At 44.2% G+C, this 24,224-nt stretch overlaps 1 protein-coding gene across 2 annotated transcripts in view; it reads left to right on the top strand.

Moving 5' to 3' along the window:
• Positions 1–24,224, top strand: part of PKNOX2 (PBX/knotted 1 homeobox 2) — an 83,032-nt gene that overhangs the window by 28,587 nt on the left and 30,221 nt on the right. For both annotated transcript variants that reach the window (XM_014961063.1, XM_014961064.1), the window contains exons 2-3: positions 15,242–15,378; positions 15,710–15,795. The gene's annotated coding sequence lies outside the window, so the exon portion shown is untranslated. The remainder of the gene's footprint in view (positions 1–15,241; positions 15,379–15,709; positions 15,796–24,224) is intronic.

Genomic DNA, 24,224 nt, shown 5'->3' on the forward strand with positions numbered 1-24,224 from the left:
GGCAAGTTGATCGTGAGGTGTGTTGACTTGCACCAGTTCCCAGTTAATTAATTGGCTCCATTTCTGATTTGGTCTTGGTTATTGTTGTGGTAGGTCATGGTTTGGGGCATCTTGGAGGCTCCTTGGGGGAAAGCAACCATCAGGAGGGGGAAAGGCAGGGAGCAATTTGCAAGTTGCAGTGATTTGGATGTTTTCTCTGGTGCTGATGGAAGTTGGGGCAAGGCTGGGAGCGGTGAGGAAGGGTCTTCTTGTGGGTTAATGTGGTTTTGGTTGCAGAAACGGTGTTTCTGAATGCTCAAAAGGTGATGAGCACCTGCAACTGGAGAAGTTGGAAGATTTTGCTTCTTCTCATGCTTCTTCTTCTCATTGTTCTTCTTCCATCGTTCCAACACGGAAAGACAGAAAACTGGTTTAGGGTTTGGTTTTGGGTCTTCCAGTGGTCCCGATCAGTGTCTCTTGAGTGGAAATCCTCACTTTTTTTTTTTCCTGAGAAAGGTTTATTTCTGCCCTCTGACTTCTCGTAGATGAATCCTCTTGGAATAGACCTCATGACCTCTTTCCACAAGTTAGAACAAGGAAATATATAATAAAGAGGTAATTTAAGCTTTGGGAAAATTTCTGCATGAAAAATTACTGTTTCCACTGGGTCACTCAATGGGTCTTCAGAAAGATCTTCTCGAGTTTGACCAGAATTGATGGCTAAGTCTACAACTGCAGAGTGCTGTTTCCAGCCCAGATTGCCAAATGAGGTTATAAATATGCCCTTTCTGGGGATTTCTTGCAATATCTGAAGTCACTTTATAGTGGCATTTTATTTTTATGGCAGTCTTCAGGCAGTTGGCTTGAGTTCTGCTTCTGTGGAGCCCAGTCATCAATGCAGAGTTGGGTTTTCTCTGAAGGGTCAGTGTGTCACTTGTTGCCGTTGTAGTCGTCAACGCAGGACTGGCTCTTCTCTGGAGGGTCAACATGTTACTCATTGCTGTTGCAGTCAGCAACACAAAGTTGGTTCTTCTCTGCATGGTCAACAGTTTACTCATTGCCATTGTCATCATCAACACACAGTTGGGTCTTCTCTGAAGCGTCAATGTGTTACTCATTGCCATTGTTTAATAACTGCTCAAATAAATCTGTGGCAGCAAATTCTTTGTAACCATGGCTTATTGGGGAAATGGAACATCTATTTTCAAGATCATTCCAGAATTTGCCTCTTTTTGACTTGGAATTTGACTATAAGAAGGGAAATTCTCAACTTGAAATTAAAGTACTAAATGGAAGTCCCAAAAGATGATGATTTGGGAACATCCTAATGTTGAGAATCTGGATGTGAATTTTGTGACTTCCATTCATTTTCTTTGATTATTAATCAACACGAATAAACGGGTCAATTATGCAGGTTAACACTACACACAACGCTTACTCTCAAATTGCCAGATTTCTTTTTGATGGAAAAAAATCCTGAAAATACGCGTCTTTCCCTGAGAAATGTTGGATTGCCTGGAATTGCATTTTTCATGGAAGACCTCCGTGATTTTTTTTTTTTGCTGTGTGTCGAGCGCAGACATTGGTAATAACACCTTGTACAGAGGCATGCAGAGCACATGCAGCTCAAATCTATCACAGCCTTACTGCAGGCTATTAATAGTTTATTAACTCTGGTTAAACTCCGCCTAAGTGCTCCCCGTGTGCCAAGCGTTTCTGCGTAGAAATTATTAAGAAAAGAGGTTTTTAATCAAATTACAGAGTGGCACCAGGGCACGTTTGCAACCCGACACCATGCTCTATGTTGCAACGTTTCTGCAAATATTGATGTGCATGTGCACATGCAATGTAATATTGGGGAATTATTGGGGATGTGCTCCCTTTTTCCAGAAGGATTGAAGCATCACTGGAAAAAAAAATGCTTGTCAGGAGGTCGTTTCAAGTAGCGTTTCATGCTGAGCCAACCCAAAGCCTAGGGTTTTGCATGAGAAACCCAAGTTTGCAGGGATGAATATTTGAAGCGGATCATCTTTGAGTAACTCAGGTAGGGGGAAAGCCCTGAATTTTAGAAATCTATTCTGGTAACAAGAAAAGAAGAGTTTTTCCAGCCTGCTTCTACCTATGGGGAAACGCCAAGTTTGGGAAGGGCTTACAGATGGTGAAAATTTTTCTGCTGCTGCAAGATTTTGTGCCCCAGAGATGGGAACTTATAATTTATATTTGCTTTTATTGCTGATACATGCCAAGGAGGGATCCCATCATTTGATCTCAAGCACTCCCTTCCTGCCGAACACAGAAAAATACTTTTAAAATTCATTTTCTGCCCCTCTTTTCACTTTGCTGTGATGTTTCTTTGTCTGTTGTTGGTCCCCGGGTATTGAGTGTCAAGCCGGGACATTAATATTGATGCGGACCTCCGTTATTAGGAGCTGCATTTCCGAGTGTGCCAGCAGCATATAAATACTATTACCGGCTAATTAGTGAGCATCAAGCTGAGTTTGGATTGAGCAGGGCTCAGCGTCCTACTTTCGGGGTTTGTTTTGCACTGGGTTGTTGGGGTTTTGCCCTGAGTAGGAGTCAGAGAAATAGAAATCCCAGCTCAGGAGCACCTGGATGCTCAATGAAACAGAAAGAAGCAAAACAGAGAGGAAAAACCGGAAGAGACCAGATCTTCCAGGTTTTTTCCTTTTTGAAAACCTCCTGTATTTGAAATGCAAAATCACTTCCACTTTTCTTATTAATTTTTCCCCAATTTTTTTTTGTTGTTGTTGTTGTTGTTTCTATCTCATCTTGCCAGGGTGCGATTTCTTGGTTTTCAGTTTCTGTTCCTGTCGCCCGCTTTAATTTTGCTCTTCTGGCCCTGAAAAAGTTTTGAAGAGCTTCAGTGTTGCCAAGGGGCAAACGCAACTGGGTTGCTTAGGTTGGATGCACCTGAAAAATGAGTGCTCCTTGCACTCTCCAGTCCTTTTCGTGATGGAGGAAACCCTTTTGTTTTATCTTCTCCCCGCTTCTTCCTAGTAAATAGAAAAAGGGTTTTTCCACCCAAACAGAGACAAGGGGACATCCCAGGATTGTGGCTTTGTCACCAGATCCTTCTCTTTATTCCATCACTGGGCTTCAATTGAAACACCGTGTGAATGATTTTGGGGTGTTTTGCATCTTTTATACCTGTGAACTTCCACTAAAAGGGGTTTTGAGACCCTGCTGCCTGTGAAAAAGCATCTGAAGGTGAAAAACCCCCTCAATTTTGCATGAGCTAAAAGGGACATGTATGAGGAGTAGGTCTTTGCCAGGGAAGCCTCCAGACACGGGGGGGTGGTTAATGCATTAAATCCATGTGTTAACACTGGAGAAAGGGCATCTGTGGTGAGCACAGCTTGGCCCCACTACATGGAAGCATTAGGAATTTGGGGAGGTTTGGAGTTTGTGGGGAGTCATCAGGTATGGAGTATGCTGCAGTTGGGGGAAATCACTGCATCTCACTGCATCTGGGAGTAAATCACAGTGGCTTTCTGCTTTTGAGGGGGTAAATCATTACATTTCACTGCATCTGGGGGTAAATCACAGTGTCTCTCTGCTTTGGGGGGATAAATCATTGCATCTCACTGCATCTGGGGGTAAATCACAGTGGCTCTCTGCTTTTGGTGGGGGTAGATCATTGCATCTCACTGCATATGGGGTAAATCACTGCACCTCCTACACCTGGGTTTAAATCACTGCAGTTCACTGCTTCTGGGGGTGAATCACTGCATCTCACTGCACCTGGGCTTAAATCACTGCCTTTTACTGCTTTTACCGATGACTGCAGCTCACTGTGCCTGGGGTAAATTCCATGCAACTTACAGCACCTGAGGGAAATCATTGCGTCGCATTGCATCTGGCATAAATCACTGCATCTCACTGCACCTGGGAGTAAATCTCAGTGGCTCACTTCTTTTGGGGGCAAATCTCTGCCGCTCACTGCTTCTGGGAGGTAGATCACTGCAGTTCACTGCTTTTGGGGGGTAAATCACTGCAGTTCACTGCTTGGGGGGGGTAATCACTGTGGCCCACTGCTTCCAGAGCTAAATCTGGGGGAGGAAATCACTGCAGCTTACTGCACGGGGGGGGGAAATCACTGCAGTTCATTACTTCTGGGGTAAATCCCCACCATTCCCTGCATCTGGGGTGAACAAATCACTGCAGCTCACTGCATTTGGGAGCAAATTGCTACACCTCACTGCAGCCAGGGGTGCAGCCCCAACTTCTTGTCCTGCTCCGAGCCCTTTCTGCATTACCATCCCCTTTTTAATTGCAGCTGGGTGGCTGGGCTTTCACTCACCGTAGGGGGTGTTTTGGGTCAAATCTTCACGTTTTTAGACCTCTTCGTCACTTGAGGCTTTTAATAGGCTTGCTGGGAGGAGGCGCAGCCTCATTAGCGGTGGTGCTAATGGGAGCATGCCTGCATCCCCCTGCTTTTGGATGCTCATGGAGGACTTTTCCTTTCGGCGCCCGGCTGCGTCCCAGGGCTGTGCAAGCAGCAACATGTGGGCTTTGGCAGGGCGTCTGCATCAAGCTGCTGGAAAGATTTTAAATTCCCGACTAATTTCTTTTCCACCAAACAAATGAATCTTCAGAAGGGCCTTTCCTCGCAGCTGCTAAGCCATTTAATTTATCTGAGTCATTTACAATTTGTGATGCGACTGTTAATAGCCTGATGTGGGGATCAACATCACTTAGACATGGGGGTTGGTTTCTTTTTTTTTTGGTTTTTTTTTTTTTTGGTTTTTTTTTTTTTTGGTTTTTTTTTTTTTTGGTTTTTTTTTTTTTTGGTTTTTTTTTTTTTTGGGTTTTTTTTTTTTTTAGCCTTTCAGGTTTTAATTTCTTGCTGGATTTGCCCCCAGAGGCACAAAGCTGTGCTTGGAAAACGTCAGCTCTGTCTCCCCAGCCCCTTTGTCATGCTGGGGCAGCTCGGGTTGAAAGCACAAACCACAGCCCACCCATGGGGACGTGCCGCCCTGCTACTACTTAACTGCTTCAAAGTACCTGTCTGTGATATGAAACATGCCGTAAAATGAATATATTCCAGATGTCCCTGCAAATTCCCCTTGCCTTTGCCATCCACCTGAAGGCGGCTAATGCAGTGAGGCTCCTCGGTCCCCACTGCTTCGTTTGCTGCCTGAAGGAGCGGGATGGTGGCTCATTTGGGGTTGCAATTTGGGGGGTGGCCACCACGGGACCAGGGTGATGCCTCCCAGGTCCTCCCCCATGCAGTGTGGAGTGAGGAATCCAGCTAGTGAGGCACCAAGGGATGATTGCTCACCTTGGGACTGGGGAAAGTGGAGGGTCTCCATCCTTGGGTTTTGGGGGAATCTTCATCCTTGTGGCTTGAGGGGATCTCTCTCCTTGGAAGGTCTCAATTCTTAGGCTGGGGGATTTCCATCCTTGGAATTTGGAGAATCTCCATCCTAAGCGTTGTGAGAGTACTTGGGTTTTGGGGGTCTACATCCTCAGGGTTGGGGAAATACCTGTACTTAGGGCTAGGAGGATCTCCATCCTCGAGGTTTAGGTGGTCTCCATCCTTGGGATTTGGAGATCACCTTTGGGTTTGGGGGATCTCCATCCTTGAGGTTGGGGGGATTCCCATCCATGGACTTAGGAGGATCTCCATCCTTGTGTTTTAGAATCGTCTAGGTTGGAAGGGACCTTAAAGATCATCTAGTCCAACCATCAACCTAACTCTTAATCAAACTCTTATTAAAAAAATAAATAAGAAATAAAAATCACTAAACCATATTCCTGAGGACCGTGTCAACCCGACCGCAAGAAGGTCTCCCCTCAGCCTCCTCTTCTTCAGACTGAACACCCCCAGCTCCCTCAGATGCTCCTCATAAGACTTACTCTCCAGACCCCTCACCAGCTTCGTTGCCCTTCTCTGGACCTGCTCTAGCACCTCAATATCTTTTTTGTGGTGAGGGGCCCAAAACTGGACACAGTACTCGAGGCGAGGCCTCACCAGTGCCCAGTACAGGGGGATGATCTACCTTTTTTTTGTGGACCTCTGTCCTTGAGGCTTGGGCGTCTTCACATTCAGAGTTGTGGGGAGGAAGGTGTCTCCGTCTTTGGGTTATGGGCATCTTCTTCCTTGGGTTTGCACAGGAATGTTCATCCTTGGGGTTGGCAGATTTCCATCCTTGGGATTGGAGGCTCTCCATCCTTGAAGGTTCTTCATCCTCAGGGTTGGGGCATCTCCCTTGACAAAGGGTCTCTGTCCTTGGAGGGAGGACCTCCGCGCTCCATCCTGGGTTAAGTCAGAACCCACAAAGCTTCCTCCATAACACAACATCCACCTTGTGTAGGAGCCATGGGGGTTGGGTCTAGGCAAGCTCAGACTCTTGGACAGCTGCAGTTTTGGGATGATGGGAACCCACTCCGTGAGCAGAGCAGGTTCCTACCTTCCAGCCAGCTTAGCAAACATGACCTTAATTTATTTAAAAGCTCCACAGAAAACATGTGGAGGGCTGCATTTGCTGTTGAATGGGGTATTTCCAGGAGACATGGGCAACAGTTTCTTGGATACCCTCCATATTAGATCCTGGTTGGCTGGGAGGACCATAAAAAAGCTGGAACAACAGTGGTGTAGAAGGCAATGAAGTAGGTACAAAAGCTAAAATTACTATTCATCGCTAATATGTTGCATGGCACTAATTAATTTTTAAACAGCCTCACTGGGGACCTCATTGCTAAAACATGATGTTTTCTCCTCTGGCACCATAACTGTTAACTCAAAACAAAGCAGAAGAAAGCCAGAAAGGACGAGGAACTGCAACATCCATCAGATGACATCATAGCTGTCTGCTTGGAGGGGATTTCTCTGATGGCCAAATCCTGCCACTGTGCCTGGGGGGGATGCTATGTTACACCCCTCCGAGGGGATTTTTTTGGGGTGGGGAGTCCAATCCAGCTTCCCTGGAGTGCAGAAATGTTGCCTGAGCTGAGCATGCAGGGAGCAAAGGGAAAAGCTATTTTCGGCTCTGCTCTCACCTGTCTCACTTTACCCGAGCCTGGCTTTCCTGAATATTTTTAGTCATGTTTTATTCCTGGTCTTGCAAGCTTCAAACTGGGGGGGATTATTATCATTGCACTCACATGTAAGTTACTTAATTCAGTCTTTGGGAGCGCTAAAAACAGACTTCCCTGAACGTTTTCATTGTTGCTGACATCTAGATCAACGTCCAAATATATTTATTTGACATATCTCATCATGCGATGTATGGAGCATTGCTCCTAAAATGTCCAGAGCTGGAAATGCTTTGTCTTCCATTTATGTTTAATCATTCTTTAATTATTTGGACACTTTTCTTGTCACCACCTTGAGTTCACCTGTTAATGCCAGCCTTTAACAGTTTCATCTTAGAATCATAGAATCGTCTAGGTTGGAAGAGACCCTAGGGATCATCGAGTCCAACCATCTCCCCTACTCTACAAAGTCATCCCCTACACCATGTCCCTTAGCATTGCATCTAAATGGTCCTTAAACACAGCCAGGGATGGTGACTCCACCACCCCCCTGGGCATCCTGTTCCAATGCCCTATCACTCTTTCGGTGAAAAAGTCTTTCCTAATGTTCAATCTAAACCTACCCTGTTGGAGCTTGAAGCCATTCCCTCTTGTTCTGTCACTAATTACCTGTGAGAAGAGACCAGCACCAACCTAGTTTAAATTACAGAAATTTAAAAGTTAAATTTTACAGTTAAAATTTAAAAAGCTTTTGCAAAGCTAGTTAAAAAAAATATCACATTTGCTGGTTTTATTTCCATCCCCCTGTTTACCTTGTTATTTCAAAATTTGAGAATTTGGTGGCTTTGGCCAGATCTTCCCTGTAGTTCTCCAGGGCTGATGGTACCAAGATCTGGCCTGAACCAAGTCAGGTGTAAAAAAATTATAGTTTCACCACTGAAATCACATTTTTTGTTGTTGGGGAGAGGCTTTGCCCCGTGCCAGTAGCAACCCTGGGATCACAGAGGGCTGCGACCGAGGGGAGCATGCTCACCCCCAGACGGGGCGATTTCTGTTTCCATATGGAAAAGGGATGTGGCATCTGGTTTCACTCCCAGCAGCTGGCAGCTTGAAGCCTGTGTTTTGCATGGTGCGGAGTAAAGAGAAAATAAAGTGTTGAATTGTTTGGCATTATCAAGGATTTCTGCTCCCCAGGACTCCTGCATAAAGAGATGGAAATTTTAGCTGCTGGAGCCAAGAAATACACAGAAGTATATGAATTTATTACATTTTATCTCATTCCCCTGCAAACAGCGCTGGAAATGTCAAAAGATCATCTATTGTTTTATCATTTAGAAAGAATTTTTGTTTTCTAGTTGTAATTTCTTTGATGCATGGCTGTGGGAAAGGAAGAGAAAGTGGAGCAGGAGATGGCAGAGCTGCAGCAGGTTGAATATGCAGGTTTGTCTGGCCACGGAGCTACATGCATTTAAATTTCTCACATCCCGGGTTTTTAATTTAACAAATGTAATTAAGGCTGGGGTAGGTACTCGGATTATTCATTTACTCCAGATGGAAAAAATTAAATTGAATGCAAATTCTGTAATCAGACATGAAGTTGAGGATGTCGGACGTGATGGGGAAGTGTCAGCACATTAATCGGACTGCTTTCCCTAAACAGCACCCAAATCTAAGAGCCAGGGATTATTTGAATAATTGAGGTGGCATTTGATAAGATATCTGATTGCTGATATCTCCTTAAGATGGAGCCCTAATTGTAATTCTCCATCAAGAAGGATTAATCTGCGTAACAGGGGTGCACTGGGAATAGTGTGGTGTCAGGCTGCCTCCCTTGAATTTTGGTCTTTTATCAAGAGCTGCCATTCCCAGGGAAGGTGCCTGAGTGATTTATTGCCTCTCCTGTTACTTTATGCATGAGCCAGGAGGTTGTCAGGTAGCGCAGCTCAGCTCTGGGGACCCAGGCATCCAAGGTTGCCTGAGTCCCAGCAGCATTGCCCATGACCTCCAAGGCTGGGCCTGTATTTTGGATGTGCCTCCTGTCAGTGGAGAAGGATGTGTCACTGCATTTCAACATCCCTTGTTAGTGTCTTAAGGGCACAATTAAAACCTTTTTTTTCCTGTAAAATGGAGATGAACTGTCCTCACTTCAGCAGAAGACCTTGTTGGAGGACCGCAACTCCATACATAACACTGGTCATCTGATGGGACCCAACCTGGATGCTCTTGGGGGACGATTGATATTGACTCCCAACTCAACCTTGGCTGGAGTAGCAAGAGCAGGTTCCACTTGATCTGCCAGCAGACACTTGGTTGTAATCATAGACAGCTTTTCCTGCATTTCCAAAGCAGTTCTGCATTCCCATAGAAGAAATAACATTTCTGTAGAGTCCTTTTCTCTACCAGCACTGTTTGTTGCTCTTGAAACCAGGCATGACAGGGTGGGAAGACGGAGAAGGACTTTGCTTCTTGAATCCCACACCATGGGTGATATTAGAAAGGATTTAAAATTGTGAAAATGGCAATTAAAAAGAAAAATCTACCCATGTTGAAAATCCAGACTTGTAAACAAATAATCGTCATGGTGTTTCTTTCTTTCTCACCTCCTCTGTTTAGCTGCAAATGAAAAAAGAAAAGGCAAAAAGAGATGAAAGAGGGCAAAGGGATAAAGCTTGAAAGATTTTTTTTCTGAGAGTGTGAATATTTTGAAACAAAATGTAAATGTAACATGAAAAAAAAGTGTGTTGGAGAGAAAATATTCATGAACCCTACTGCAATCATTGGGTTGCCCAGCGGTGAAGAGGATGGATTATAATTCTCCTGTCTCTAAAGTAAAGCCAAATATGGAGATACCTTATTTCTTCCATTTTCCTACCATCCCACCTCCTCCTGTGGCTATGGGCTAATAGCCACCTTTGCTAAGTGGTTGTGTTAATGGTGATGTGACTTTAGCCAAGCTCTGAGCAGTGGCATTCGCAACCAGAAAGGCGAGCTTTCCCCTCCAAAAACCCCCAATTTAAATCACTTGAGATAAGTTGGGCGTTATCTTAGGGTTGCAAATTGCTTGTTTGCTCCTCCAGCTGGAGCTGTTAATTCAGAGCAATTAATGCCCCATTTAAAACAGAGACGAGGCATATGGAGGCAGTGCCAGGGAAAAGAGTGGGTTTGGGATGGAGAACCCCAGCATTTATTAAATCACATGGATAACTCCAGTTTGTCTTTCTTTTGAGATCCTGGCAAGTGCTGTGGGGAAATGATGCAAATACCAGGGAGTTTATCCCCCCAAAACCCCCTGTTGAGTGATGCTCAAAGCAAGACCCAACTGGGCCACTAGACCCAACTAGAAATAAAGCGCTGACATACATCACTGGGATGAATTCCCTGTGAGAGCATGCTGTCACCACCTCATCCATCCTTAAGATAGTTCTTCTTGATGAAGAAATAATGAATCCTAAAGTGAATCCTAAAATAATGCCTTTCTTTTTTGACAAGTCCCTTTTACAGTGCCGTGAAATGCTGCTCTGGCTCCATCCTTTAAGCCTTTTTGCAGCACTATTTTACCATCTATTTTCTCAGGTTGCCTTTTTTTTTTTTTTAATGCAGGTGAAGAACAAAAGCCCAAATCTGGAAATAAACCCCAAAACGCTCCAGCAGAGGGTCCGCTTAACCTGCTTATATTAATTTTGGGCTAAATAGCAAAGAGGTGAGCTCCTTGCTTTTGCGCAAGGACATAATGCATTCTAGTAGACTTTATGGGATGTGTAAAATACTGCAACAGTGGAAGATGTCATAGAATCATAGAATTGTCTAGGTGGGAAGGGACCTTTAAGATCATCTAGTCCAACCATCAACCTAACTTTGATAAAAAAAACAACAAACAAACCTCAACCCATCACTAAACCATGTCCCCCAGCACTATGTCAACTCGTCTTTTGAATACCTCCAGGGATGGTGCCTCAACCCTTTCCCTGGGCAGCCCATTCCAATGCTTAATAACCCTTTCCGTGAAGAAATTTTTCCTGATATCCAATCTGAACCTCCCCTGGCACTGCTTGAGGCCATTTCCCCTTGTCCCATTGCCTGTGACTTGGGAGAAGAGACTGACGCCCCCGGCTACACCCTTTCAGGGAGTTGGAGAGAGTGAGAAGGTCTCCCCTTGGCCTCCTTTTCTCCAGGCTGAACACCCCCAGCTCCCTCTGCCACTCCTTGTAAGACTTGTTCTCCAGACCCCTCACCAGCTCTGTTGCCCTTCTCTGGACCCACTCCAGCCCCTCAATGTCACACTGTTGCACACCAGTGGTGGCTTAGTGATGGTCCAACCTTCCTTGCATCCACGTATCTTTGCATCCATGCATCCTTGCATCTGTGCATCCTTGCATCCATGCATCCATCATTTTTGGTCATGTAGCTCTGAGCATCATTGCATACAAATTTTATTAAAAGCATCCAAGAATTTGTTTTTCATGTGAAAACCCCCACAAATCCAAATATTTTCCCTTGAGCCTTTACAGGAATCAGTGTGGCCCAAAACGCAGCAGCTCCCCCAAACGATGGGCATTTCCACCCCAAAGCTGGCACTACAGTTTTGGTTTTGGGGACCCCTGGGGCATGAGCCCCCCAAAACCTGCATCTGCCTGAGCTGCGAAAGCCAAGTAGGTCGTCTTTAAGAGCTTTCTCTGCAAACCCTTTCCCATTATTCCCTCATCCTCAGATGGATGGAAGCAGCATCGGCAAATCTGAATAACTAATCAGAGTCCTCATTAACCCCCCACCGAGATGCTCAAACATTCACTTTGCTGTTTATGAAGCAGGAAAAAAAAAAAAAAAAGGAAAAGGGAAAAAAAGACTCACAACCCCCCCTGCATTAAAATTGATGTGTTATTAATCCCACTGTTCCAGACCTCATGGGTACCAAATTTTCCTCCGTCTCGCCCGAGGCTGAACAGTGTGGTGCCACTTCTGCGGGGCACTTTGCCTTTCGATTCTTTATCGGCGTGGTATAGCGAGGCTGCTTTTGTTCCCCAGGCCCAGGTGTGTGCACATGTGTGCATCCAGGGGTGGGGGATGTCTGATATTTCCATACGTGCCCCCTTTGCATAGCGCAAATCGCCTATAGCAGGGCTCCACCGGTAGACTCGTGGACTGTGCTTTGAGGCAAAACTGCTTTGCTTTTGCAGAAATACAGAAATATGGGGGGGGTGTGGGCATGTCTTAAATCTTTTCACTCTCTTTGAACAAGGATGGGGTTAGTGCATCACCAGGTTTAACTTACAGGACTGGGGAGGTGGAAGGCTGAAAATACCGTATTGCTCTTCGCACCTTCGAGCATCCGCAACATCCAGCCCCAGCCCTTGCTCAGAGGCTGGAGATGCTGCGGAATTTCCACCATGGAGGGGAAAACCCCCAACAAATCAAAGTTTTTTATTGCCATGGTCCTCATTGCAGATGGAGCAGGTGTCACTAAAGCACTTGGAGAGTTGTGATTGCGCCTTGGAGCTCCTTGAAGAATTAAACTGAAATTTGAGCTTTGATTTCTCCATTTATACTATTTTTCACATGTACAGGGTTTCTTTGGTTTTCCCCATGGGTGTAGAGTTTGGGGGCCATTAGAGCTTGTGATGGACACCTGGGGATAATGGGGGGTATAAAAATAATTCAGCAAAATCCAGCAACGTTATTAGGGATTTCACCACTTGTTGTGTCCATTTAAGTGAGAGGAGCTGGCATTAAATGTATAAAAAAATCATAGTCACAATTAAACAGCATTGATATGATGAGGTTGGATGAATCATGATCTGCTCACGTTGGAAATGAGGCGACACAGTGGGAAAAGCCGCCTTGCTTTGAAATCCTGCATTTGCAAAAATCCTGGATTTTTTTTTTTTTTTTTGGTAAATGTCAGCTTTGTTAGCATTCCCTTACACTTAATTAAATCTTTATTTTCATGGATGCCCTTGGCTTTTTCCATCCTGAGTACAGGCTGAGGTCCCAGGATGCCAGGTTCCCATCTCCGTGGTTGGTTGTTATTCAGGTCAAGTAGATCAGGATTTAAGGCATTTTGGGGGATTGATAGTTTGTCGTAAATGGTGTCTCATTTATGCCCCTTGGCAGCTGCTCCATGCAACCATGAGTGCCCGGGACACCGTGTATCTTGCTGGCTTGCATTGCCTGTGGTGGAACGTCTTGAAGGAGGCATCTCCTCCATTCCCTTTTGCGTTGGGACGACTTCAAAGGCCTCTGCTTAAACTTCAAAGGATGCCTTTTGAAGTCACTGAAAGTGTGCTTTGGCTCAAAAAGACTTATCTCCCTCCACAAGGGTATTCAGGGAGGTGTCCCCAGTGGGGTTGGCTCTTGGTGCTCTTCATGACAGGGACAAAAAAGGCATCTTCTGTGCAAGAGCTGCACAAGCCCGTATTTTTGTCCTGCCTGCATACAGCATCCGAGACCTCAGCCCCGATCACCTCCAAGGATGAAAACCAGTATATCAGAGCTCTTTTAGCACTGGCAGAGCGTTATTTATCTCCTCCTTTTCCTCCACTCCTCATGTTTTGTTCACATGGCGAGCCCAGATGACAAAAGTCTCTCTCACAAGATGGAAAAAAGTCTTTACAGGGATGAAGGATTGCTGCAAAACATGAGCTTTTTCATCATGTTGTCAGGATAAATCCAATGCAAAGCAAGCCCCTGGTCCTCAGTGCGTATTTGGCATCAGCCTGTGCGTGCTCTTCTAAGGCATGAGCCTGTAGGTTGGTTTTTTTATTCCTTGTCATAAATATCTGTAAGGATATTTCAGCTGCTGTTGCAGTGAAGAGTTTTGGACTCAATCCCCTTCTGAGCCCAGATTAGGTCTCTAAGCCTCTCAGTTGCATCTACATGCCCAAGGAGTCAAGGGCCATCTTGACTTTTCACCCCTTTAACTGAGTTTTCCATGTTTGAGGGTTTCTGCCCCATTTTTCCCTGAAATCACCCAATTGCATCCATATCTTTCCTTGGTCAATGGTGTCAGTGATGTCCAGGTTTCCAGAAATGACACTTTCAATGCAAGCTTCCTCTGTCTTTTGGATCCGTACTCCTGGCTGCTGTGATGGATACAGGATGTAAGGTCACAAAATGGGAGTGTTGTTTTTGAAGGAGTTTGGGATTAAATTAAAACCAGGGGAAATGGTTCTCAGGGTTCTCCCATACAGCTTCACCATGTGAGGCATAGCTCTCTGCAGCTGATGTATAGCAGATGTGCATCCCTCGGGTGTGCCTTGGTGATCTGAGAAGCTCTCTGGAGGTGGTGTGTATCGTGGTAAATACATCAGATGTATACTGAAGATCTGAAGAGCTCCCTAGAGGTGATGTATATCTAGAGGTGCATATATCAGATGCACTTTAGAATCTGTGCAGCTCAGCAGATCAAGGTGTATATATATACTGGACATATATCAGCAATTTGAGGAGCTCTGTACCAGGTTATATATATCGAGGTAGATATATCAGATGTATATTGAAGATCTGAGGAGCTCTCTAGAGGTGATGTCTATCATGCTAGATGTATGAGATACATAACGGAGATTTGAGGAGCTCCAGTCAAGTGACATATATCAGAGATGTATGTCAGATGTATATTGGTGAGGAGCTGTTTAGAGGTGATTTATATCAAGGTAGATACATCAGATGTATACTGAAGATCTGAGGAGCTCGACAGAGATTATGTGTATCAAGGGACATATATCAGACATACATTGGAAGTCTCAGGTGATGTTTATCATCTAACGTAGAGATAATATCTGGAGGTGATGTATATCGAGGGACATTCGTCAAATGTATGTTGGAGATCTGAGGGGCTCACTAAGGGTGGTGTACATTCAGAGATCTGGGGGATTTTATTTCTTTTATTCGTTTTTTTGCAGTTGAACAAAAACCACCCCCATGTCCATGCTGATCCTGGCTCAGCCCATTTCATTTTTCTACTGGATCTTCTTAGATGAGTCTAGAAATCCCAACCTCAGCTTCTGTTTAGGCCAGTTCCTTGGTAGATGCAGGACCATCTCTAACATCTGTGTAGACTTCTCCTTATTAAATAACGGCTGGGAGCTCCCCTGTTTTTGAATTAATGGCTCTTCCCTAGTTCGCGCCTTCTAAGCCTGAGTGTAAAAGCACATTTACACTCAAGTGAAGATTATAATTAACCAGGGGGATGGTGACAGCCAGCGCGAAATGGGGGCATGGCCAACGGCAAGGCTGTTTCATTGCTTTTTCCCTTTTTTCTCCTTTTCAGACCCGAATTGTACCACTAACCCTCAGTGAGAGCCTGTGCTGGGGATTTGCAACCTCCCAGGAGCTGAAAAGGACAGGACTTCATCCTTTGTGGACAGACTGGCAACGAGCACGCCTTCATTTGCTGGACATATCTCGGTTCGACCTTTAAAAATCTGATTTATTTTTTGTCCTTCCTTGGAGGTGTTCAAACCTTCCTGGGCAAAATCCTGGGATCTATCTTGGCCATCAGCCCTGCTTTCACCTCCAAGGGAATATTCCCACCTCAGTTTTCCTTGATTCCTTCTATTTTCCCCCACGTCCTGCAAAAAAAAAAATGCATTAAGAGCAGACTTGCCCACCATGGCTTTGCTGACAACACTGAAAGACCCTCCCTGGTGCAGAAAGCTTCATCCCCTGCTTAGTATTTCACCTTCTCGTTTCATCATTTTCTTTCTCTATTCAAATATTTCATCCTTTGCTTTCCCAGGTTGTGATCCCTACCCAGAAAATCTTGGTTTTGGTGCAGCAGGAGGACGCTTGCAGGGCAGCGGCTCCCCAAGCACCCCCCAAACGGTAAGGCTGCTTCGCTTTATATTAATTAATCAATTATATATATTAATTGTGCAATTATGTATACTAATCGAGTGGGATGTGGCGAGTTGTGACCTCAGTGGGGCTTTATTTGGGGCAATTTCTGCTCTTTCCTGGTACACCCAAATTATATCACCCCTTCCCTAAAAGCAGTGAGCATTTAGGGAGGAATTATACCTTTTTGCTGCGTTTTCTTTTGGTTTTTTTTAGAAATCAGGCTGTGCAGGGATTTTTGCTTTAAAGCTGAAGTATTGCAAACATCTTGTTATGAGCCCTACAAGCCATGGCCAGCCTGGAGGAAAACACAGATATATTTTTATAAAAATAACCCGAAACATGGACTGTTATCAGTGCAAAATTTTGGCACATCAGTAGGATGTGGAGAAATGGTCACCAGCTAAAAATAACTGAAATGCGGAGCTTAAAATAAGATGTACATGAAACCAAGGGTCTCGCAGTCCTTTAGTAAACCCCAATTGCTAAAATTAGGGCTTGACAGAGTGACAAATGTGCTTGATCTGTGCCAAAACCGTAGGCACCCGGCAGGTGACAAAAAAAATAAAACCCTGTTGGCTGCAACTTTCCTCCTAAAGGAGCAAAGAGAAATCTTTGGTCGCTGAAAACAGAGGTGCTGCCTTCAATTTGTGCAAATATCCTGAAAAAGTGCCTGATTTATTCCTAAACTGTTGATGTTTAGGGTGGGAACATCTCAGGGGAAGAACCAAAAGCTTCATTCAGTCCATGGCACAGCAGAATATCTTTTCTTTGAGCCTTTTCTTTAGGTCTTGCCTCCTCTGAAAGTCCCCTTAATAAACAGCAGCCAATAATGACAGGATTATTTCCCCCAGGCTGCCCTTTCAGCCCTGATTCTTGGTGGTGACCTTCCCTCGACCAAAAAAACCCCAGGACTAAGGATGTGATGAGGCGGCTGAATTTTTCCTTAGGCTGGTTTTGCCCTGTTTCTAATAGTCGCAGGTTGGGCTCACCTTGAAATCACTTCTCTGGTGGGTTTGTGGGAGCTTGGGGTCACCACAAGAACCTCTTTTTTGGGAGCCTTGATATCCTCCTTCCCATCAGTATTTTGATGGGAGCTGCCCAGACGTTGTGTGGAAAGGCTTGATGCCCTGCAATGTTCTTTGGGCAGATGGGGCTGTCTGCTTTAGAAGAAACTGAGCCCATGGAGGACACAAGCACATGTCTGTGGAGGACACAAGCATAGCCTGGCCGGGAAAGTATCTCCAGAAGGAGGTTCAAACCCAACCTATTTGGCAAATTGGGCCAACAAGATCCAGACACCTCTCACTAAAGGCACAGGAAGACATGATGGTGGGCACCCCCCTGGATGCCTTCTGGAACAGAAGGCTGGCATTGCTCTAAGTGGTTAATGATAGAAATTACTTGTCCTGAAGACCTCTTCTGAGAAATAACTTAGTTCCCCTTGGCTTCTTCCATTTTGTTTGTGTTCCCCCATTTTCCAGGCACAAAGCCATTTCAGCTTTCCTCCTCCTGAAGCCCCTACGTCCACAGAGACTCTTCAGAGGCCAGGTTTTGCCACTGTGCAAAAATTGTTGCAAAAACGATTTGGCACATCTGTCTTACACCATAAACGCTCCCCAGACCTTTTTTTGTCCCCAGTTTCCTCCCTGTGTTGAGTTCAGACCAGGCTGAACATACCTTAGGGTCTACCATTCAGTGTAAACGGAGAAGACAGTGTAATTAAGTGTAGTTAAAGGATTTCAACACTATTTGTAACTCCTTAGCTAGCCAGAGCTTGAATAAATCATCGCATCACATCTCAAACCTCTCTTTTGTCATTGAGGCTGGAAATACGGTAAAAAAAATTGCTTTCAAATGGGCAAATGAAAGATATTTAAATTGGGGCAATTAATCTTGTAGCTCACATCACAATCTTTGGTGTCTTGGCTCAGGCCTTGGACGGGGGCAACTCTCTGTCAATACCAGGAAGCCTGGCATTCCTCAAGGAAAACCTTCTTTTTGTCTTCTGGTTTGTAGTGTTATTTCTCATTGGGAATTTTGCATTTTAAAAGGAAATTCAGGGGGATAGTAAGACCGGGAGGAGCCAGAGAGCTGCAAGGGAGGGATGCGAAGTGGAAAGTCAGCGAGTTGGGAGGTCTGATTTATCTGCCATATGGGAAAGAGGAAAACAGCCGGCTCCAGAGGGATTTTTTTCCTTCTCCCAAAGGGAAAATTTGCAAGCATGTTAGAAGGATACAGCAAGAAACAAGGCAGATTTAAGGGAGGAGAACGTTTTATTAGGTGTGCTGTGGCATTGCTCTGGTTTTGGGGCTTCCCACGGGTGGGGAGATCTTTGCACACTCCCATGCACATCTTGCCCATGTTTCTGCAGTTGGGTTAGGTCTGCTGGTTTTAGCCCAATTTCTGGAAACTCACCAAAAAGCAGGTTTCCATTTGTGTTTCCCCAGCGCATTTACTCGTGCAGGTCTTGGGAGATTTGCATGAGGTCTGTGGGCTTCAATTTGCAAAATAAACACCCCTAAAAAGGCATTATTAAAAATTGCAATGTTGCTTGTGGGGTGTGTATGGGCTGCATCAATGGTTGCAAAAGGTCATTGGATTGTTTGTGGTGGGATCTTTGCTGAGTTGACATTGAGGTTGTGGGTGGGTTTTGCACGAGCGTTGGTCTGATTTGCACTTTGCAGCACTTGCACCGACTGAGAAATTGGTGAAGGACTGCAGTTGTCAGGTTTGGATGGAAAAACGTGGCTGATGGTTAAATTTTTGCTGAGCAAGACTGTTTTTGAGTGTGTGACTTCTTGTCTCTGACATTGCCTTTGCTGGTAGGACAGAAGACAGGTAAAAACCACTAGCTCCCATTCTCCCAGCACCTCGTTTGTCTCAGACCCATATTTAAGCCTTTTCTTCCAGCCCATAATTCCAATACTCATCATGTTTATTTACCATCATCTTTGTCCTCCAAGAAGCTCCTCTGAACTTGGGTAGGATATTGGGGATGGGACCTTCCCATTGCAGGACTGGCATGGAATTGAGATGGCATGGGTTGGACAAGATGATCTTTAAGGTCCCTTCCAACCTAGAAGATTCTGTGATACTGAGATTTGGTGTTGCCATGATGGAAATGTGGACACGCAGCAATTCCCCTCTCCTGGGATTAGCAGGTTGTGATGGAAAACGAAGAGCGCAAGGCAAGGTTTGAAAGTGTAAGGCAAGATTTTGATCATAAATTATTCACAGTTAATTACTTGCAGCGAGGAACTGTTGGAAAATTAATCTGCTCCTTATTTTTTGCAAGGACTCTCAAGGCAATCAGAAACTTTTCCTGGACAATTCGTGTATGGCAAGAGGAAGTTTGTACATTTTTGGGTTCCTCGGCTACATTTCACTTCAAAGCTTTTTGATTTGCCCTCCAAAAAAATTCACAATTTGCTCTTTTGTTGGGCTGGGGGCTGGATTGCACAAAATGCAAGTATTTTCAGGTTACTTTGAAGAAGCTTCTTTGATGTTTCCCAGTGCCAGTTTGTTTGGGAAGGTGCTTTAATGGTCTCCCTCCATAAAAATAACACTTTAAAAGGTATATAGGTATCTCAGCTCTCCACTTAAAAAAAAAAGAACAAAGTTGTTTAATGCTGCCATTCAAGGTACATTAACCTTGTCTACTAAAGCTCTGACTGCCTCTTGCAGGTTTTATTCTCGTGTTTATGTTGCAGAGATATCCCTGGAGCCTTTTAGGGATGGGTATCTTCAGAGAGGAGAGAAATATTTAGTGATATTGTTGCTCTCAATGGAAATTCACTGTAGCAGTCCCCCCCTTTCTATGGAGTTGGAGCTGGTGGGAGGATTTGCAAATATTCAATAAATAAATGCAAATATTAAACAAATAAATACTGTTCTTCCCTGCATCCAAGGGATATGTCCCATCCAATGATGAGCCAAAGAGTTTATCAAGAGTTTTTTGGTGTCTGCTGGAACATCATTTCCCTCTCCCTTTTACACCAGTCCTTATGCATTGACCAAGATCTTTTTTAGGAGAAAAATAGAAAATGGGTTTGCTCTGGACCAGGGTCTATCCTGCAGAAATACTGAATCTCCATCTGCTTTAGCTCATGGTTGTACACAGACTTGATTGATCCTTTTTTATTGGGAAATAACTCGATAACTGGATGCCAGGAAGGGCACAAAGGTCAGAATTTAGGGAACTAATATCTTGGCCGAGAGCAAAGGATGCTCCCAGTGCAAAAACCGTCCTGGGTTTGGAAAGAGGAAATTGGGCTTCCAAATATTTCTAAAAACTTACAAATATTTTGTGGCCTTGTGGTATCTATTTCTAGCACAATCACTTCTGATATCCTCAGATGAGGCATCACTTGGAAGCAACCTTAAACACGAGAAATGACCGAGAACAAGAACTGTCTTGAAAAACACTTTTTTTTCCTTATTTTTGACCATTTAATAGCAGCGACTGTGGTTTCAGTGAGCTTAGGGTTGTTAAAAACAGGCAAAAAGGATGAAGATTGGTAAATAGAAATGAGACATTGGAGAGTGAGAGGGTTGCTCTCGATTCACTTTGGCCAATGAAGAGTCAACATCACCTGATGAGGGTGAACCTGTCCTCACTGCCGGTTCAGAGCAAGATGTATTGTCCTCTGGAGGTGCTTCTCCCTTCCTCCTCAGCTATATTTTTTCATTTGAACTTAGATATATGCATATAATGAATGCATGTATCATAAACTTCCACAGGTACAAGCCCTCCATGAGGATGGTGGCATAAAAAGCTTGCAGCCCACTACAGAGGGAATATGACTAACACAGTACCATTGCAAATCTTAACCAAAAAAAAAAAGAAAAAAATGCCCTTCATAAAAGGCAGTCTTCCCCTAATACAGAAAAATACCTTTCTGTGGCCGGAACATCATGCTCAAGTATATCTAATAATTTTGAAACTTGGGTAAGAGAAGAGGAAATACCTGAAAAGCTGATTTTCTGATTTTCCATGTTGAATCCTCTGTTACCAATTGCGTGTTTTGCTGTGGGGGAGAAGTTGCTGAATGAGGCAGGAAAAACAATCCCCATCTTCCATTGATTTGGAAAAAAGAGTTGCACCTTGCAAAGCTAATATTAACATTATCTGCTGAAGACAATAATATAGAGTCCAACAATGTGATTTTTTTTTCATTCAGCTCTACATCTAATACCGTTTTATGTCTGTTTTATTAATCAAGGAGATCATAGTCACCTGGGGGGTGGTGGATGACAGTCTGCAATATTTTAATTTTTTTAAAAATGTTTTAAGGCTTCAGTGACCATGCTGAAAAAAATCAACATCTCAACCTAGTCTTTAACTATTTTTTTTGGTAAAGGAGGTAATATATTGCTGGCAAAAAAGCTGCTTATAAACCTGCAATTCTTTTAGGTAGATGCAAGCTGTTGGGGAAACTTAATGGCAATTATTTCAGCAATAGCTGAAATAATTTTATTTCATGAGGAAATTTAGAGTACTTTGATCTCAGGTCACTGCCAAAGCCTAAAGTACTGCTGCTTCCGGAAATGAAAAAGCCTTTATGGGTTTTATTGCTCACCTCTTTCCTCTCTGTAAACACCTCAGGACTTGGCTGCAATTCCTGCCCTCCTTGACCCCTTGCCCCCCAAAATTCACTCTTCACCCAAGATTTGGTCATTGCCTTAAGCTGATCTGCAAGGGAATGGCAGGGTTTGGCAATGCTCTGCTCATTTCATCATCTGGATGCCTATGGTCAAGAGCTCACGCAGCTAAATTGACTAGAGAGGTGGCAGGAAAAAAATGAGAGGATTAGTGCATAAAATAAAAAAATATATTAAAAAAAGAAAAGATTAATTCATAAAATAGCATCTTTCACCCTTCCTGGAGTCTGGCTGCTGATAAATTCATGGGACTGACAGCATTGCGTCTTTGTCCCAAGAGGGGACAAAGCCAAGGGCTCCCACATGAAACACCCGTCCGGCTCTTCTCGTGGGCACCAGGTGCTTCCCCAGATATTTACTGCACCCGAGTGCATTTGTTTTCCCCAAGATAAATATGCCACTATTGGAAACAGCTGTCTCTCATTTTTGTGCCTTTTTTTTTTATTAACATTTGGCTATAAGTCCTATTCTCCAAATGACTCAACGCCCATAAAGCCTCAATGAACGGCTGGATTTCAGCAGGTTAGATGATACTTGGCAATTAAATTGGGCTCCGGACTGCCACCTTCTGGGAATATATTCACCCAGAAAGCTTGCACCCCAAAATAAATCGCCTCATGCTGGAGGTAGGCTCGCTTGAGGCATGAACAATAGATGCCAAGTTTGGTTTTTTTTTTCCCCAAAATAGCAATCCCTTCTTTTTTTTAGCTTCCCACCGAGATGTCCAGACCGTCATGGTGCTGAATTCTGCTTTTCTCCAGCTGCAGCTATTTCTGGTGGGGAGATTTCCCCGTGGTGTTACCCCTCGAGGATGTGCCTGCAACTGTGAGCTGAGTTCTGATATTGGACGCTGAAGATTTTAGGCCGTGAGTTCACTCAGAAGCAGATAATTTTGCCTCCTGCTATTTTGCTGCTGGGGAAAAAAGAAGAAAAACATCTTTTTTAATCCCATAAATGCAGTATCCTTCTGGCTGCAAGAGGTCTGTGTTGTGCAAGGACCCCAGTCTGCCTTCCCAATGCACAGGATTTTGGATGTGTTCTTTTAATACTCAACTCACAGGGCACCCATACTAATGCAAAGTGTGAGAAAAGTAATTATTTTTTAATTTCCTCATGCAAAATAATGAGTGGTTGACACTCAGCCCATTGCAGGCCACACTCGACTTTCCATGTGGGCATGGCACATTTGTGCATCTGGTTCCTGAGGTTCCTGTAAAGCCTGAAGCCTCATGGAGAAGACCAGAATATTGTGAATCTTCCCCCAAGTGTGGACCTCACAGAGAAGACCAGAATATTGTGAATCTTCCTCCAAAAAACTGTGGAGACTGATCTCAAGACCCCGAATGTGCTTTGGTTTTTACTGAGCTCACCGATTTCGCTCTTCCTCTACCTTGTGTGAGAATGCTTCTTCCTACATGTCACCATTTCATGGTAAAAGTGACGCTGGTGCTGCTTTTTGGAAGATCCCTTCACAATATCAGAGGACTCTACATAACTTTTTGCATTTCTTCATAGGATGGCATCACAGCTCTTCTCCAGATGAGAAGCCAATGGGGAACCCAGCGCAGTGATGGGCATTGCAATGGGGTGAACCCTTCAAGAGATGTCATCTTCTACAGAAATGAGTCATTGCAGGAAGAAAGGCACTTTTGGAGGCTCTGGGGGTATTTTGCCAGGTGGCTTTGTGAGTTGGCTCAATACAGAGCTCAGAGCCTCAGGACAGGTTTTGGTGTGGGTTTTTTTTTAGGATTTAAGGATTATTATTAGCTTCTCTTCAGAAACAACCACAAAGCTTCAGTGAAATAAAAGGAGAAGAGGCATTCTGGGGCCAAGAGTTGCTTTTTAGTTACATCTGCCACCAGGTCTATCCTTGGGGACAGCATCTATCCAAGGACTCCTCTACAAATTAGCCTCAGGTTATGCCAGGGGAGGGGACGTGATGCTAAGGGACTTGGTTTAGTGGTGGTTTTGGCAGTGTTGGTTTGATGGTTGGACTTGATGATGTTAAAGGCTCCTTCCAGCCAAGACAATTCTATGATTCTATAAAATTTGTTCTTTCCTGCTGCCTCTCTTTTTACCCCGACTCCTGAAGATACCAAAAAAGGAGCCAGTTTCCTCCCCAGATAACTGTGCATTTACAGAAAGCAGAGCAACTTCAAGAGAGATTGAGGGTGTCATGTCTCAGAATCCCTCCTGGCTTCTAAGATGTCTGTATGGGATGTACAAAATCAGGGTTTGCTCTCCGGTTCAAATCAAACAAGGATTTGAACCCTCTTTCCTCATTTCTATGCATTCAATGACCATAGGGGTGGTCAGCTCAACATAGGAGTCAATTTGGTGGGTCAGTGCAATGTTGGAGTCAACTATGTCAGTCAACTCAACATCAGATACTCTGTGTCCCTTCTAGATTGAGTGTGCAGTGCTTGAAGATGTGACTCCATAGTGGCCAAAGGCAGGGAGGTGTGGTTTGGGGTTTTTTTAGTGTATAATTTCAGAAAATGGCATTTATGACTTGTCTTCCTGCTTCCAAAAAAGAGAATTAACTGGAAAGGGGCTGGAAATCCCCATTTAGGCACTGCAGTTATAGGCATAAGGGGGTGAACCTTCTTCAGGGAAGATCTCCTTGCCAGCAACCCTCTTCACTTTGTCCCCAGTGCATTCCTCATCCAAAATCACAAATCTCAAATACTCATCAAATTATAATAAGGGTCATCAAATCATCTTGAGTTTCTTCCAGGGACTGGGTGGTGGCA

This window comes from Calidris pugnax, unplaced genomic scaffold, assembly GCF_001431845.1.
Source record: "Calidris pugnax isolate Ruff unplaced genomic scaffold, ASM143184v1 scaffold269, whole genome shotgun sequence".
Classification (NCBI taxonomy): domain Eukaryota; kingdom Metazoa; phylum Chordata; class Aves; order Charadriiformes; family Scolopacidae; genus Calidris; species Calidris pugnax.